The sequence below is a fragment of the Chiloscyllium plagiosum genome, chromosome 9, assembly GCF_004010195.1.
Source record: "Chiloscyllium plagiosum isolate BGI_BamShark_2017 chromosome 9, ASM401019v2, whole genome shotgun sequence".
Lineage (NCBI taxonomy): Eukaryota > Metazoa > Chordata > Chondrichthyes > Orectolobiformes > Hemiscylliidae > Chiloscyllium > Chiloscyllium plagiosum.
In genome coordinates, this window is record NC_057718.1 from 46,257,579 (window position 1) to 46,273,829 (window position 16,251).

The 16,251-nt window shown below is 42.7% G+C and overlaps 1 long non-coding RNA gene across 1 annotated transcript in view; it reads right to left on the reverse strand.

Annotated features, from left to right (window-relative positions):
• Positions 1-328: 328 nt before the first annotated feature.
• The window catches only part of LOC122553221, a 31,812-nt gene continuing 15,889 nt past the window's right edge, over positions 329-16,251 (reverse strand). The window contains exons 2-3 of the long non-coding RNA XR_006312641.1: positions 6,564-6,731; positions 329-1,379 (exon numbers count right to left, since the gene is read on the reverse strand). This is a non-coding gene — a long non-coding RNA (uncharacterized LOC122553221). The remainder of the gene's footprint in view (positions 1,380-6,563; positions 6,732-16,251) is intronic.

Here is a 16,251-nt window from a genome sequence, read left to right on the forward strand (position 1 = left end):
CTGAGGGATCCAGCTTAAAGATGTTCCCAAAAGTAACAGATTATAGTATCACTCCAGAGAATATGCTCAAGTGAACCATCTGGCACAGAGTGGCCACAGCTTTCATTCCTCTCCAGCAATCAAATTTGATACGTTTTTACCCACACTCCAATAGCACTCATCACAATATTGAATTGGACCAACTCACTGAACTTCATTTAACTGCTATGTATTTCTTTTCAGATAATGACATTCTCTATTGCTCGTTTGTTCATTTTAAGCTTTTATTTAAGTTATCATTCACATTACAATTCATTTTTCCTATTACAACTTATTACATCTATTGGCCAGTTGAATCTAACAGTAAAGGAGAATTGGCTGCTTTGTTGCACATAGCAAAAAAGGAGAATATGTTTACCTAATCATCAGCATATAATTAAAAGTCTTCCTTAAGGGTTTCTAGACTGAATTTACTGAAGGACTGAAGTAAAAAATTTATATCAAATTAAAGTCAAATTCAGACCTTAAAATGGTATTGTTAATGCTGTAAAGCTCTCAGTTACAGAGAGATACAGAGATCCTGTCAATAAATAAAATGGCCCGTTAACATTAGAGTTTTCAGCTTTGTTTCACCTTTGATAAATGGTGGTCACCACTGCACCAAAAAAAATCAACTTTACTAGAATGCATTTTACCAAATTATGCACCAAATTCATTTTTAGCCCATTCATTAAATTCTGATGCTTGCAAAACTAAGATATCACTGGACTTTGTGTTTGCCCATTACTATAGACACCAGTAGAAATAAAAAATATTGTTAATGTGACAAAAGAAATTTCAGGCATTCAATAACCAAAATCACATTTTTTTTTGTTAGTGGGCTAATTAATGATAGTAACTGACAATGAGTAATATTCATTTATTCACTAACATTACTCTCTATTTAATTTTAGTTAAAGACTGCAATTATTATTTGCTCCTCTTTGGAACAGGGGCTTAAAATAATAGAAGGCAGCAAATTCTCAGCAATTTTCCGCATTAACAGCATTGTTTATGTTTGTTTCTAGCACATAGTTGCAGAAGGCTTAAAGGAAGTACAGAATGCATAGACTCTCATGGTCCGGACATTAGATATCCATGGTAACATAACTATTGCCTCAGGATCAATTACCTGGTGCTAAGTGCCAGGCAATGAATGCAAAGATGGTTACTGAGTTCTGCCATCTTTTAGCATCTGATTTGCAGGGGCGATCTTCAGCAAGCACAGCTCTGTGGCTCTCAACATAATTGCAATCTTACATTTTTATGCTTCTGGATCCTTCCAAGCTGCCATGGGGGATTTGATAGAAATTAGCTGGTCCATTGTGCTCTGATGCATCCACAAGGTCACTGAGGCTGTGCTGCAGTAAAACAAAAACCATTCACTGTGCATTTTGGCACCCATTCACTGCAGCAAAGATCCAGGTCACAAGAATTCTTTGTTGACAGCATCCCAAAGGCATAGAGCGTTATAAATTACACACATTTTTCTATTCGTCAGGCCAAACCATGTTTATGAACATATAATGTAACATTGCTGTATCAAAGTGTGTGCAGCGCAGCTGTTTTTAAGCCAAAATGGCATGCACACTGTCTGTCCACGTTTCCAGGACAGGGCACATCAGATACCATTTTGGTTCGGTCACTAGTGCTGATGGTAGCAGTGTGTAGCAGAGTAGGCAGATCAGACATCAGTCAGCATGCAAGACAGATTCATCTTCAACACTCCACCTATTAACCTCACACAGCTGAACATGTGATCAGCAGGGGGAGGACAACCCCCAAAGTTGATTTCTAATGGCTGCTGCTGAGTTACTAGAAATACCTCATTGCCATTTAAAATTACTAGAGTCCAGAGATGATGGTGGAGTAATGGTGAAGGCTCTGGTTCTGACTCAGCATGACAGGGGAAAATATGCAGAGGCAACACAGAGGAAGACCAGCTGTTTGAAGAGGGAGGAACTTAAGGGGGAGAGTGACTCTTGACAGAAACATATTCCCTTTAAGAAGCAACTCCTCTACCTTAACGCCAGCAAGGAAGCTTAAGGATGACAGCCCAGCTTCACTAAGGACGTGATACCAAGTAAGAAGTTAATCTCATTACTAGCGACTGCTGATCACAATTCCTATAGGACAATGTGCTCACTGGAAACAAACTGTAACATGCGGTATTCCCTGAAGTATTGTACTGTAACAAGACTACAAAAATACCCATTACATTTGGAGCCAGAGAGCCCCCAGCAGGTGGTGGACCAAGCGTGCCCTAATGTGTAGAAAAGGACAAGAGATAAGAGACATTGACTATGGGCCAGTTAGCATGATGGGCCCAGGAAATGAATCAATTAACAGCATAATTCTCTGATCAGTTGAATTCTAATGGCTGGGAAAGAAGGAGGATAAAAAGAAGAATTACAAATATTCAAGGCAGGAGAACCTATTGAGAGAAAGAGACTCTCCAGAAGACAGCTCGAATTTCAGACTTCGTGTGGAGTCCTCCTGTCTCAGGAGTCCTCCTGATAACCTGAGGACAGACAGTAAAATCACACACATACACACATAACAATAGTTTAGTTTATGTAGCAATGGTATTTCATGACTAAGTTGCTTCCACTGCAATAAAGAATGTGATTCTTCAAATTGTAATCTGAGCTCCGCAGTCCTGTCACATTCCGTCACTTTTAGTAAACAATTGACAGAGGAATAGGGTTCAAAAATATCTCCTGCTTAATGAATGATGAATAGGAAAGGTTTGGAGGGGTATGGGCCAGGAGCAGGCAGGTGGGACGAATTTAGTTTGGGATTATCTTCAGCATGGACTGGTTCTGTGCTGTATGACTCTATGACTGTATGAAGCATTTATATCCGCCTTCAATCCAAAGTGCCAAGTGCTCTCCATTTTGGCCTCAGCTTGATGTTCCCAGCATCATTGTTGTCAGTTGTCAATCAATTTTATTTATTCCACATGATATAAATAAACTGCAGCAAGTACTAACACTGCAAAGGCCATGAGCCCTGGTAAGATTCCAGTAATAGCAATAGAGACGTGCACCAAGCTAGCCTTGCACCTAGTTAACCTATTCTCATGCAGCTACAACACCAGCATCTACCCAACACTGTGGAAAATTGGAGTTCAAAAGTGTGGCACTGGGATAGCACAGCAGTTCAAGCAGCATCCGAGGAGCAGGGGAATCAATGTTTTGGGCATAAGTTCCTTATCTAACCACAGACAAAAAAGCTGAATTCCAGATTTAAGATAAAAGCCCTTGATATAAAGGCAGCATTTGGCCCAGTGTGGCATCAAAGAGCTCAAGCAAAACTGGAACAGTGGGAATCAGGGAAATCTTTTCATTGTTTGGACTCATACCTGACACAGAGAAAAACGGTTATAGCTGTTGGATGTCAATCATCTCAGACCTGCATTTCTGCAGGAGTTCCTCAGGGTCATGTCCTGCCTGTAACCATCTTCAGCTGCTATGCTTGCCTTCATCATAAAGTCAGATGTGGGCATGTTTGCTGATGTTTGCACAATGTCCAGCACCACTCTCAGTGCTTCAGGTCCTTCTTCATTTATCACATCTTGCTCTGGTGCCAGTATCTGGTCAGGCTGCAGCTGCTGGCTATCTGAAAGGTGAAGAACGCAGGAGGGAGGTTGCAATGAAGTGTTGCTGAGAGGGACAGAAGGAGAAGCATCCTTAACCCATCTGCAATTTTTAAATCAGAAGCATTTGGAAAATGCAAGAAATTGGGATATGAGAAGTAGGGTTAGGGAGCAACATGTCATCATCTTCAATGATCTTAGTCCCATTACAAGCTATGGCCACTCCAATGCCAGAGAGCACCATCTGTCCCTGAAGATGAGGACATGCAGTCGATGCTGCTATCTACAGTGGGCGGCACGGTGGCACAGTGGTTAGCACTGCTGCCTCACAGCGCCAGAGACCCGGGTTCACTTCCCGCCTCCGGCGACTGACTGTGTGGAGTTTGCACGTTCTCCCCGTGTCTGCGTGGGTTTCCTCCGGGTGCTCCGGTTTCCTCCCACAGTCCAAAGATGTGCAGGTCAGGTGAATTGGCCATGCTAAATTGCCCGTAGTGTTAGGTAAGGGGTAAATGTAGGGGTATGGGTGGGTTGCGCTTCGGAGGGTTGGTGTGGACTTGTTGGGCCGAAGGGCCTGTTTTCACACTGTAATGTAATGTAATCTAATCTAATCTAAGTTGTGTACCACCTTGTCCTACACTGGTGCCAGTGTAGCTGCGGAAAATGGACTGTTCCACATATCCTACGAAGAGGCAGGCATAGCTGGGGCCCATGCGGGTGCCCATGGCTAATCCTTTGGTTTGGAGCAAGTGGGAGGATTGGAAAAAGAAGTTGTTCAGAGTGAGGACCAGTTCAGTCAGTCGAAGGAGGGTGTCAGTGGAAGGGTACTGGTTGGTACGGCGGGAAAGGAAGAAGCGGAGGGCTTTGAGTCCTTCGTGATGGGGGATGGAGGTGTACAGGGACTGGATGTCCATGGTGAAGACAAGGCGTTGGGGACCGGGGAAGTGAAAATCATGGAGGAGGTGGAGGGCGTGGGTGGTGTCCCGAAAGTAGGTGGGGAGTTCTTGGACCCGAACGTAGGTGGGGAGTTCTTGGACAAAGTCAGCATTTATTGTCCACCCTTAGGTGCCCTAAAAAAGGTTGAGATGGATTTTCTTCTTAAAATCCTGTCGTCTATGTAACAAAAGATGAATGTGATGAATTCTGAGAGGTCAGAATTACTCTTCTTGGCAAAACATATTGAGGAAACTATTTGTGCTACTTAACATTTGCTGAGACTAAGATTGAGCTTGGATCTCACTTCTTCTCAAATAGAACATGACTCAGAACATCAATCAGCACTTCCTTGGTGGGTTGGGGTGATGGTGGAGTACATTGTGCCCAGTGACATAAAGGCTGCCAGTTGGTACTGGCCAGACTTCATAATGATGATAACTGGTGTGTGTCCTGATGACAACAGATCCAGCCCTCCAATCACTTCAAGTGGCACTCTGCTACCTAATTGTGGATATACAGGTGAAGAAAACAAACTCAACATGAAGCTATGCTCTCCATAGCAAAGAGGCATTGCACTTGAAGAGCCTATCATTTGCACTTCAATGCTCTTCACCTCATTCATAAATTCTAGCCTTGGAGAATTGAGATTAGAAAAGCACTGGAGTAATTTACTCAACCACAACATACAATTTTACATTGACATCTATCTAAATTGGTGGTGCAGTGGGCAGTGAAGAAAGTTACCTCAGAGCACAATGGGACCTTGATCAGATGTGCCAATGGGCCAAGGATTGGCAGATGGAGCTTAATTTAGATAAATGTGAGGTGTTACATTTTGATAAGGCATATCCAGGCAGGACTTTTATTCTTAATGGTAAGATCCTGGGGAGTGTTGCAAACAAAGATACCTCGGGGTGTAGGTGCATAGTTCCTTGAAAACAGAGTCGTAGGAAAATACGTGGCGAAGAACGCATTTGGCACACTTGCCTTCATTGGTCAAAACGTTGAATATAGGAATTAGGATGTCATGTTGCAGATGCATTCAATTCTAGACTCCCTGGTATAGGAAAAATGTTGTGAAACTTGAAAGGGTTCAGAAAAGTTTTACAAGGATGTTGCCAGGATTTGAGGGTTTGCACTATAGGGAGAGGCTGAATAGGCTAGGGCTGTTTTCCTTGGAGTGTCGGAGGCTGAGGGTTGACTTTGTAAAGGTTAATAAAATCATGAGAGGCAAGAATAGGATGAATAGCCAAGACATTTTTCCAGGGTAGGGGAGCCCAAAACTAGAGGTTTAAGGTGAGAGGGGAAAGATCTAAAAGGGACCTGCTGCCAACTTTTTCATGTACAGGGTGGTGCTTGTATAGAACCAGGCTTCCTGAGGAGAAGAGGTTAGATTCCCTACAGTGTGGAAACAGGCCCTTTGGCCCAACAAGTCCACACCGACCCTCCAAAGAGTAACCCATCCAAACCCATTTCCCTCTGACAAAAGCACCTAACACTATGGGCAATTTAGAATGACAAATTCACCTGACCTGCACATCTTTCGACTGTGGGAGGAAACTCACACAAACACGGGGAGAACATGCAAACTCCACACAGACAGAGACCCAAGGCTGGAATCGAACCTGGATCCCTAGTGCTGTGAGGCAGCAGTGCTAACCACTGAGCCACGTTAAAGGTGAGTATAATTATAACATTTAAAAGGCACCTGGAAGGGTTAGAGGAAAATTGACCAAATGCTGGATATCTGGTCGGTGTGGTAGTGTTGGACCGAAGGGTCTGTTTCCATGCTGTATTACCCTATCACTCTATGATTCTACAGCCATACAGACACACCTCACTTCAACAGGGTTTGGTACAATGATGCACAACACAAACTAGAAACAGCATTCTTATTTACATCACCAACCACATCACTCTCATTCAGCATTTACCAGTCCATTAAAGAGTTCTAACCACATCTGCACTACATAACAGTAAACACACATCTCAAGCTTTTTCATCTGTTAATTACCTGAGGGTTGTGGTGATATGGTGTTGGGAATGACATTTCCCTCCTTGGAAGTAATCCGATTTACTGCCTGAAACTCCCTTTTTTCTCCAAGACTTTTGAGTGAGTTTCCTCCTCTCAAATCCATGTCCATATTTTCCTCATTTGAATCCTTCCAATCAATTATCCATCCTGAGATTGAAAAGAGATTAAGCAAAGTCACAGTTGGGATTCAATATGACAGTTCCATTCACACAGCCTTTCCTCTTGGACTAGCCCTTTTCTCGATGAGGTTTAACACAGCATTCCTCTGAAACAACGATCCTGAACCTCCTTTGTCTAGGTTAATGAGGTTGGCCTCATTTGATTCCACTTTCACCTATATAATCATTGCCACATCATCTATAGCAATGGCTTTCCAAATCCACATCCAAGTTGCCACCTCTGAAGCCTCCCAAAGCTATATTTTTGTTCCCACCTCTTCTTCATCTACAGGCTGTTCTTTGGCAAGACCCTTTTTTATTAGATTTCTTAGTGGTCACCGTTACTTCACAGTGTTGTTTCAACAACAATAACTCTACTTAAGTTCCACACAAAGACTATTTTTTAATCATTGAAAGTTTTATTACAAATATTGATTTAGTATTCCAGTTGTAATAAATTTACATGTAGATATCCAACCTAGTTTCAACTATTCCCTCTGAGAAGGATCTCTAATATCAGAAAACAGCAGAAGTGATTGAGTGACCACACCCGTTCTTCAGCCCCTCGGTGAGGCTGCATTGCAGCTGACCCTCAAGAATATCTGCACTTAAATAGAACCTGGTTCTCATTTTAAAATGCAATACACCATTAGTCTGTGTTTATAAAATAATAAAATTCAAATACATAGATTACACATTTACCTTAGACAGCATTTTAGATATTTATCAAGCTTTTAATGTTTCAGCCTTCATCTTTTTCACATTTTGCCTTTTTACTGGCTTTAGTTATCATACTATGTTTATCCCTGAGGCTTGGTGGGGTTTGGGTGCTTTAGTTCTCTGCATTCTGTTTCCAAACTGTTTGTTGTTCATAGAGACATGATCAGTGTTTTCCTTTCTTGCACATTTGCTCCACCACAATAATTGCTAAAAGATGATAATGCTGTGATATACTGACTTTTGAAATTATCTTAAAACCTTCTATCATTATCTGTAATATAACCTGTCTCCAAGTGTGTTGCTGGAAAAGCACAGCAGGTCAGGCAGCATCCGAGGAGCAGGAAAATCGAAGTTTTGGCCGAAGCCCTTCATCAGGAATCCCGAAACCTCAATTTTTCTGCTCGTCGGATGCTGCCTGACCTGCCATGCTTTTCCAGCACCACACTCTTGACTCTGATGTCCAGCATCTGCAGACCTCACTTTCTCCAACTGTACCTCAGTCCACCTTCTACTGAAAACGCCATCCATGATGCCTTTGTCACCTCTGAACTCAACCATTCTAACAGTTTCCTGAAATTTCTCATCCTCCATCCATTGCAAGCCTCCCTTCATTCAAAATACTGCTGCCAATGCCCTATCATTCAGTCACCTTTCCTTGCTCACCCATAAATTCCCCATCAATGATCAAGTCTGTTTATAATCAAGCCATCCTTAACTCTGTTTACATACAAAGGATTAAATTGGATTTAAGGCTCAGTCACAAGTCCTGTGGTCCTACCAGTCAGTATCACTGTTCCTCTCAAGTCCCTTCTCACCATTTTTCATCCCAATTAACCTTCGTAGTCCTCTATTTCCCTTCTGCCTATTTGTTCATTCAATTTCTTCTTGAAACATCACAAATTGTTGTATAACGGTGCAAGAGTCTGAAGGGGTTAACATTATGGAGTTTATCAAACAATGATCAATATGATGATTTCAAATGAAGTCAGAGAGGGGAAGGGACTTTTTTGGATCTCAAAGGAGTAAGACCTAACATTTCCTATTATTGTAATTTATAGAATTAAATTTGCCCTCACGTCTCTGATTTCACAAATCCAGGTAGTCTGGAAGTTTTGTAATTCTGCCAGAACATGTCCTGTTTGGGCTTGGAAGATTGGTAGACCTCTGGGTTGAAGACTGTTGGCTTTGATCCTATTCCTAATGGTGTGAAACATGGGAATTATTTAGGTTATGACATTCTTCCATGGGGTGGTCCCAGTCAAGCAGTGGTAGACAATTGAATCACAGTGGGATGCAGTTACTTCATACAACTCCTTCAGCTATGCAGACCATACATGGTAATTGGTCTGGAGCTCTTTGAATGATCATACACTTTCCATTAAGGTCCTGTATCCATACTTGTTGCCTTGGCTCAAATGTGACAACTCTCTGGTTTGGTGACAACTACTATAGTGTGCGGCCTGCTGCCTACAGTAAAACTGCTCCTTTTCATGTACATTTTTATAGCCCTGTGAATATAGCTGGGAGTCAACTTCTTTGAAGAAAGTGAGGACTGCAGACACTGGAGATCAGAGTTGAAAAGTTTGCTGCTGGAAAAGCACAGCAGGTCAGACAGCATCTGAGGCGCCGAGAATCAACGTTTCAGGCATAAGCCCTTCATCAAGAATGTGGGAGGTAGAGGGGGAAGGGGGCTGAGAGATAAATAGGAGGGGGGATGCGGCTGGGGGGAAGATAGTTGGGTAGGCGATAGGTAGATGCAGGTGATGAGTGGTGGTGATAGGTCAGAGAGGATGGTGGAGCAGATAGGTGGGAAGGGGAAGGAATATGGACAAGTGGGACAGTTCAAGAGGGAGGTGCCAGGTTGGACGGTTGGATCTGGGATGAGGTAGAGGGAAGGGAGATGAGGAAACTGATGAAATCGACATTGATGCAGTGTGGTTGGAAGGTCCCAAGGTGGAAGATGAGGCATTTTTCCTCCAGGTGTCGAGGGGCTAGAATTTTTTTTTTAAGATTACTTACAGTGTGGAAACAGGCCCTTCGGCCCAACAAGTCCACATCGCCCCGCCGACGCGCAACCCACCCATACCCCTACATTTACCCCTTACCTAACACTACGGGCATTTTAGCATGGCCAATTCACCTGACCTGCACATCTTTGGACTGTGGGAGGAAACCAGAGCACCTGGAGGAAACCCACGCAGACACGGGGAGAATATGCAAACTCCACACAGAGAGTCGCCTGAGGTGGGAATTGAACCCGGGTCTCTGGCGCTGTGAGGCAGCAGTGCTAACCACTGTACCACCATGCCGCCCACAGTGGAGGAGGCCCAGGACTTGCATGTCCTTGGCAAAGTGGGAGGGGGAGTTAAAGTGGTCACCCACAGGGCAGTGGCGTTGTTTGTTGTGTGTCTCATAGAGATGCTCTCTGAAGTATTCAGCGGGTTGGCCTCTTCTCTCCCCAAAGTAGAGGAAAGGACATTGAGAGCAATGGACACAGTAGATGAGGTGTTTGGATATGCAGGAAAATCTCTGCTGGGTGTGGAAGGATCCTTTGGGCCTTGGGATGGAGATGAGGGTGAAGTTGTGGATGCAGGTTTTACACCTCTTGCGGTGGCATGGGAAGTTGCTGAGAGTGGAGAGTGGGTTGGTGGGGGACATGGACCTAATGAGGGAGTCGTGGAGGGAATAGTCCCTGCGGAACACAGAGAGGGGTGGGGAGGGAAATATGTCTTTGGTGGTGGAGTCTCAGTGTACATGGCGGAAATGGCAGAGGACTTACCCTAGGAGTCGTGCCTCCATTTTTTTTACAGTGCGGCGAAGAGAGAGGGCAGGGAAAAGCAAGGGCTGCTGGGAAGGTATTTTGCCTTCCTGGTGCCAGGATCCAGGATGTCGCCGATCAGGTTTACAAGATTCTGAAGAGGGAGGGTGAGCAGCTGGAAGTCGTGGTACATATTAGCACCAATGATATAGCCAGGAAAGGGTTTGAGGATCTGAAAAGTGACTACAGAGAGCTAGGTTGGAAGCTGAAGAGCAGGATGAATACAGTAGTGATCTCAGGTTTGTTACCGGTGCGACGAGATAATGAGGTGAGGAACAGGCAGCGAATGCAGCTTAACATGTGGCTGAGAGGCTGGCGCAGGAGGGAGGGCTTCAGATACTAGGACCATTGAGATGCCTTCTGGGGAAGGTGGAACCTGTACATGAAGGACAGGTTTCACCCAAACTGGAGGGGCACAAATGTCCTGGGTAGGAGATTTGCTCGTGTGGTTCGGGAGGGTTTAAACTAGTTTGGCATGGGGTGGGAACCAGAGGTACATATCTGAGAGGGGGGGGCAGTTGTACGTGGGGCAGTGACAGGATGTAGTGAATCTATCAGGAGATTTTCTTATGTGATGAAACAAAGGGATCGGTTAAAATGTGTCTGCTTTAATGGGAGGAGTGTCAGAAAAAGGAGTGATGAACTTGGAGCATGGATCAGTACTTGGACTATGATGTTGTGGCCATAATAGAGATATGGGTTTCGCAGGAGCAGGAATGGTTGCTAGATATTCCAGGGATTAGAACATTTAAAAAGAACAGGGAGGGGGGAAAAAGAGGAGGGAGTGTAGCACTGCTAATCAGAGAGTGTGTCACAGCTACAGAAATGAAGGTTGTCGAGGAAGGTGCCACCCAACGCGATCAGATTGTTAAGGCTTTCACTAACAGGGGGATCGGGTTTAAGAGCCACGAGGTTTTGCTGCAGCTCTACAAGACCCTGGTGAGACCACACTTGGAACATTGTTTCCAGCTCTGGTCGCCCTACTATAGGAAAGATGCGGACACTTTGGAGAGGGTGCAAAGAAGGTTTACCAGGATGCTGCCTGGACTGGAGTGCTTGTCTTATAAAGAGAGGTTGACTAAGCTCGGACTTTTCTCTCTGGAGAGAAGGAGGAAGAGAGGTGACCTGATTGAGGAGTACAAGTTAGTGAGAGGAATGGATAGGGTCAATAGCCAGAGACTTTTCCCCAGGGCAGGATTGACTGGCACAAGGAGTCATAGTTTTAAGCTATTAGGGGAAAAGTATAGAGGAGACGTCGGAAGTAGGTTCTTTACGCAGAGTTGCGAATGCATGGAAAGCATTGCAAGCAGTGGTGGTGGAAGCAGAGTCATTAGGGACATTTAAGCGACTGCTAGACATACACATGGACAGCAGTGACTTGACGGGTGCGCAGGTTAGGTTATTTTATTTTAGATTAGGATTAATCCTCGGCACAACATTGTGAGCCGAAGGACCTATTCTATGCTGTACCTTTCTATGTTCATTGATTCGCTGTATCTGGAGATTGGAGGCATGGATGGGGTGGCTGCTAAGTCTTCAGTTTTTAAACAATCAGCACTTCAGCAAATCAGTGATAAGCCACACTGGAGAGGAGTGGACCAATAGTTTAGCAATGTTGTGCAGAAGTCAGCTTTTTTCTTCAAAAGCGATTTGATTGTCTACACCTCACTAAAAAAAAACAACGAACAGCAGATGATGGAGATCTGAAACAAACATAAGCAGAAATTGCTGGATAAACTTAGCAAGTATGGCAGCATCTCTGGAGAGAAAACAGAGTTAATGTTTGGAGTCTGGTGGCCCTTCTTCAGAAATGGTCTTCTCCATTTGATTTTGGGTTCCTCGACCATTCCTTGTGTTTCCTTCAGGCATTGTCTCAACGGTTTTGTTGTAGAGACCAAGTGAAGCAAACTATTTTGCCTATGATTCTGAAAAATCTTTGCAGGCCAGGAACTGATTTCTGAGTTGGAAACCTGGAGTGATTTTTCTTTTGTGTGTCTGCCATTAATCCATCACTGTTGAAGGTCTATTCCAAGAAGTGAAGGGATTCCTTGGAAGATTCCCACTTCAGCCCTTAATTATTTGGAACTGGATGCACCCTATCATCAAGGGCTTCCATCATTTTGGTGGTGGTTAAGGGAAGATTCGATCAAAGTTTCCAAATTATTAACAGGAAGAGACACAGTAGATAAAGGAAAACCATTTCCACTGGTTGGGGATTCTATAACTAAGGGGGTATAGTCTGAGAAGTAGGGCCAGACGTTCAGGACAGATGTGAAGAAACACTTTCACACACAGAGGGTGGAAGTTGTTTGAAACTTTCTTCCACAAATGGCTTTGAATGCAAGATCAGTTGTTAATTTTAAACCTGAGATAGATTTTTTTTCAAGCAAAAGTATTGAGGGATATGGGCCAAAGGCAGGTACATGGAGCTAGGCCATAGATCATTCACGAGCTAACTGAGTGGTGAAACAGACTCAAATGGCTGAATGGCCTACCTTTATTACATGTAACAATATGTTGTCCATAGAACAAATGGCAGTCTGATGAAGCAAAAATCTCAAAAATACAGTCACAAATCTTGTGAACGACAATGATTTTCTGATCAGTGACAGCTGCTGGAACCCACTGTTTGCACTGAGCTTCCTGAGAACTCTATATTTGGAAAAGTTGGCTGAACTCTTATCTACATGGAAATAAAGGAGACATCGCTCACCAACACCCCATTGAGCTGTATGAGGTCAACACAAATTCAGAAGGAATCTTGCGGTTTGGGTACAGTAGCCACGTCCAAGCACCATTTGATCAGTTTTGTAACCGAGCAAGTAACACTTATTTGGTCATTTCCTCAAGGTGCTTCTGAACTTCCTTCATTAAATGATATAAAATCTTCCTGGGTGTGTAATGGCATAATGATTTAGCACCTTTTTTTTTTACGTACAATGCTGTATTCAGTATTGAGTTTCTTTAATCCTGTAAACAGTTGAAGACAACCGTGTTCGAACAAGCTCTCAACCTTTAACTGGTCAAACCATTTGACCCGCCAAAAGAAAGTTGAGGGTAATTTATGTATTCTTGCTCAAAAGTGAGAATTCTTGATTGCAAAGTATGTATACATTCTCTACTACCTGACTGTTACAGTATTCCTTCGAGCATACCTTTTACCTTAAGTAGTATACTTCCTGAAGCAGATGGTTGGATTGTTATAGATGGCAGATAGTACTGCTTTATCCATGGAGCAACATCTGAATATCATGACATTTGCCTCTTGATTAAGCTTAAATCAAGAGAGAAATCCATTACATAAACATCTGCTTGCCGAAAAGCTACATTTGAATCACCATTTCCACTAAGAATGCCTTGGGCTTTTCTTCATGATCTTAATTGGCTGATTATTTGTCTGCACTGTAGGTCTGTTATCTCCCCCAACTCTACAACTTCCCCATAACTCTGTTCTTCTGACACTGGACTTTTGTGCATCTCCTCTCCACTCACCCCACTATTTAGAAACTGGTCTACACTTTAGATTAGTTCCATCTTCAACCCATCTTCGCTGATTCTGCACCTAAGTGATGTGCTTTGGATTACTTTTATATTGTAGCATTATATAGATGTCAGTTGTTGATGTTGAACATGATTTTCTTGTCTCTCGATTCTGTTAGTTTGATATCATCCACACATTTGAAGACTAGTTCTTGCTCAACCTCCAAGTCTCTTATATAAAGTGCAGTGGTCTGCTCTTGGATTATTGATGCAGCCCATGCTGATTCAACTTCCTTACAACTTTTGGTATTCAAGTTTCATTTAATGCCCTGTCCCAGCTCTCCCTTTGATAAAGTTTACTGATTTTAACTACTGAATTTTATAGACTAATTTTCATTAATAAACTGAATAAAGATAAAAATGAAAGAGTAGTTTTTGTCAATTTCTACATTTCTACAAATGTGCAAGATGGACAAATAATTAACAAATTAAGTGCATCTATTAGTTATATTGGTCATCTTATTAAAGGCTGACATAACATTAAAAAAAAATGAACACAGGGAGTAATATTTGGCCATGAGTAGCATCTATTTCATGCAAACATTGCACAGCAAATAAGAACAGCAAGAAATAAGATTGGTTATTAATCAGATACCATATCTTGAGATTGAGGGTTTCATGATTATGGATGAGAATGTTGATGTAGCGTGGACATTTTTAACTTTTAAATCAAAGATTTGCTTTTTAAAAGAGGGGTACTATCGACTGAAGAAGACTGTGAAGGTAAATTCAATCACTGTCTGGCAAATTCCTGTATGGGACCCACAGATATCACACATCAGAGAAACTTCAAACTGAGGACAGTATGGTGGCTCAGTGGTTAGCACTGCTGTCTCACAGCGCCAGAAACCTATGTTCGATTCCACCCTAAAGTAACTGTCTGTGTGAAGTTTCCACATCCTCCCTGTGTCCACCCTGGTTTCCTCTGGGTGCTCCAGTTTATTCCCACAGTCCAAAGATGTGCAGGTTAGAAGGATTGGCCATGGGAAATGTAGAGTTACAAAGATGGGGTGTGTCTGGTTGGGATGTTCTTAGGAGGATTGATGTGGACAGCTTCCACACTGTAAGGATTCTATGAAAGAGAGAGTGCAACAGGAAGAGATAGTGAGAAAGCAGGGTATCTTCGCTGCTCAGTAGAAAACTGCCTCTTGCAGACAACTCCTTTTAAAATGTAAATTCCTTTGGGCTGAGAGAAAGGCATTCACAAGGGGGAGGGATTCTTTTTAAATTAGGTAAAAACAATGACTGCAGATGCTGGAAACCAGATTCTGGATTAGTGGTGCTGGAAGAGCACAGCAGTTCAAGCAGCATCCAAGGAGCTTCGAAATCGTGTTGTATCCAACCAAGGGGGTGGGAGAATAAAGAAAGGAAGCCAGTTCATCCCACCACATCTGGGAGCTTAACAATGCGATGACCCTCACCCAGGGTCAGAATATAACTGTAGAAATAACATAATATTCTTATTGTGTAGAAGCATAACAAGCAAAAATTATTCGTCACATTTGGTGATAATTATATAATCGGTACTGAAATAAATGAAGTTCCATAATTTGATTTAGGGACAACATACCAACATAAAACACATTCAGAAGCAGAAACAAATGTTTTCAATCACAATATATTTTTCGCAATGGGAGTGATGATGGGAATTTACAAAAGAGAAAGTGTGTTTATGGGGGGGCTGAAGCTGTTCTAATTCTTCCTGAACTAGAACAGCACTCACATTGAAGGCCTTGGAGATGTTTGCAATACACTTCCCAGCAGGTGCCTGAATGAAAGATGTTAAAAGACCAATAAAGGGGCAAATTATGTGAAAAAATATTTTTCTTTCTATACATTTTGAGTCACAGGTCTCCTCTCAAAACTGCTCTGTCAAGCTTAACTGAGAAAATTTGTAGGATCTGAAATTTATGACTGTACTGATTGTATTGAAATTCCACAATCACTTTGTATGTTTAAGTATAAGTGATATTGAATGCACTGTAATTGTATACTCATTGTGAATGTGAAAACAATTGGAGTGTAATGCAATGACAGTTTAACTTCTTTGTGTAGACGCTGCAATAATGTGAGGTTTCACTGACCAGAACAGGGTCACTGGGCTCGAAACGGTAACTCTGTTTGTTGTGTATGAATACTGAAATGGGTTGAGATCCAATGCTTATCTGCAGCGTGTTTACAATGAACATTCTCAGGGCAGAACATTATAAGCCACGTGGAGGCAGCTATGGAGAGAGAAGGACAGAACACGCTTGGAAGTTGTGTATTAATTATCTGCTTGACAGATTCCCACCTCAATCTCGTTTGGTTGAGGCAGGGTCAGACCGTTATCAATGATCTGACTGCGGGCAGTAAGTAACCAATTAAGAACACCTAACTTGATATTTACAAAATTGAGCTGACTGAGAAGAAATCTTGTGAACTCTGTCTC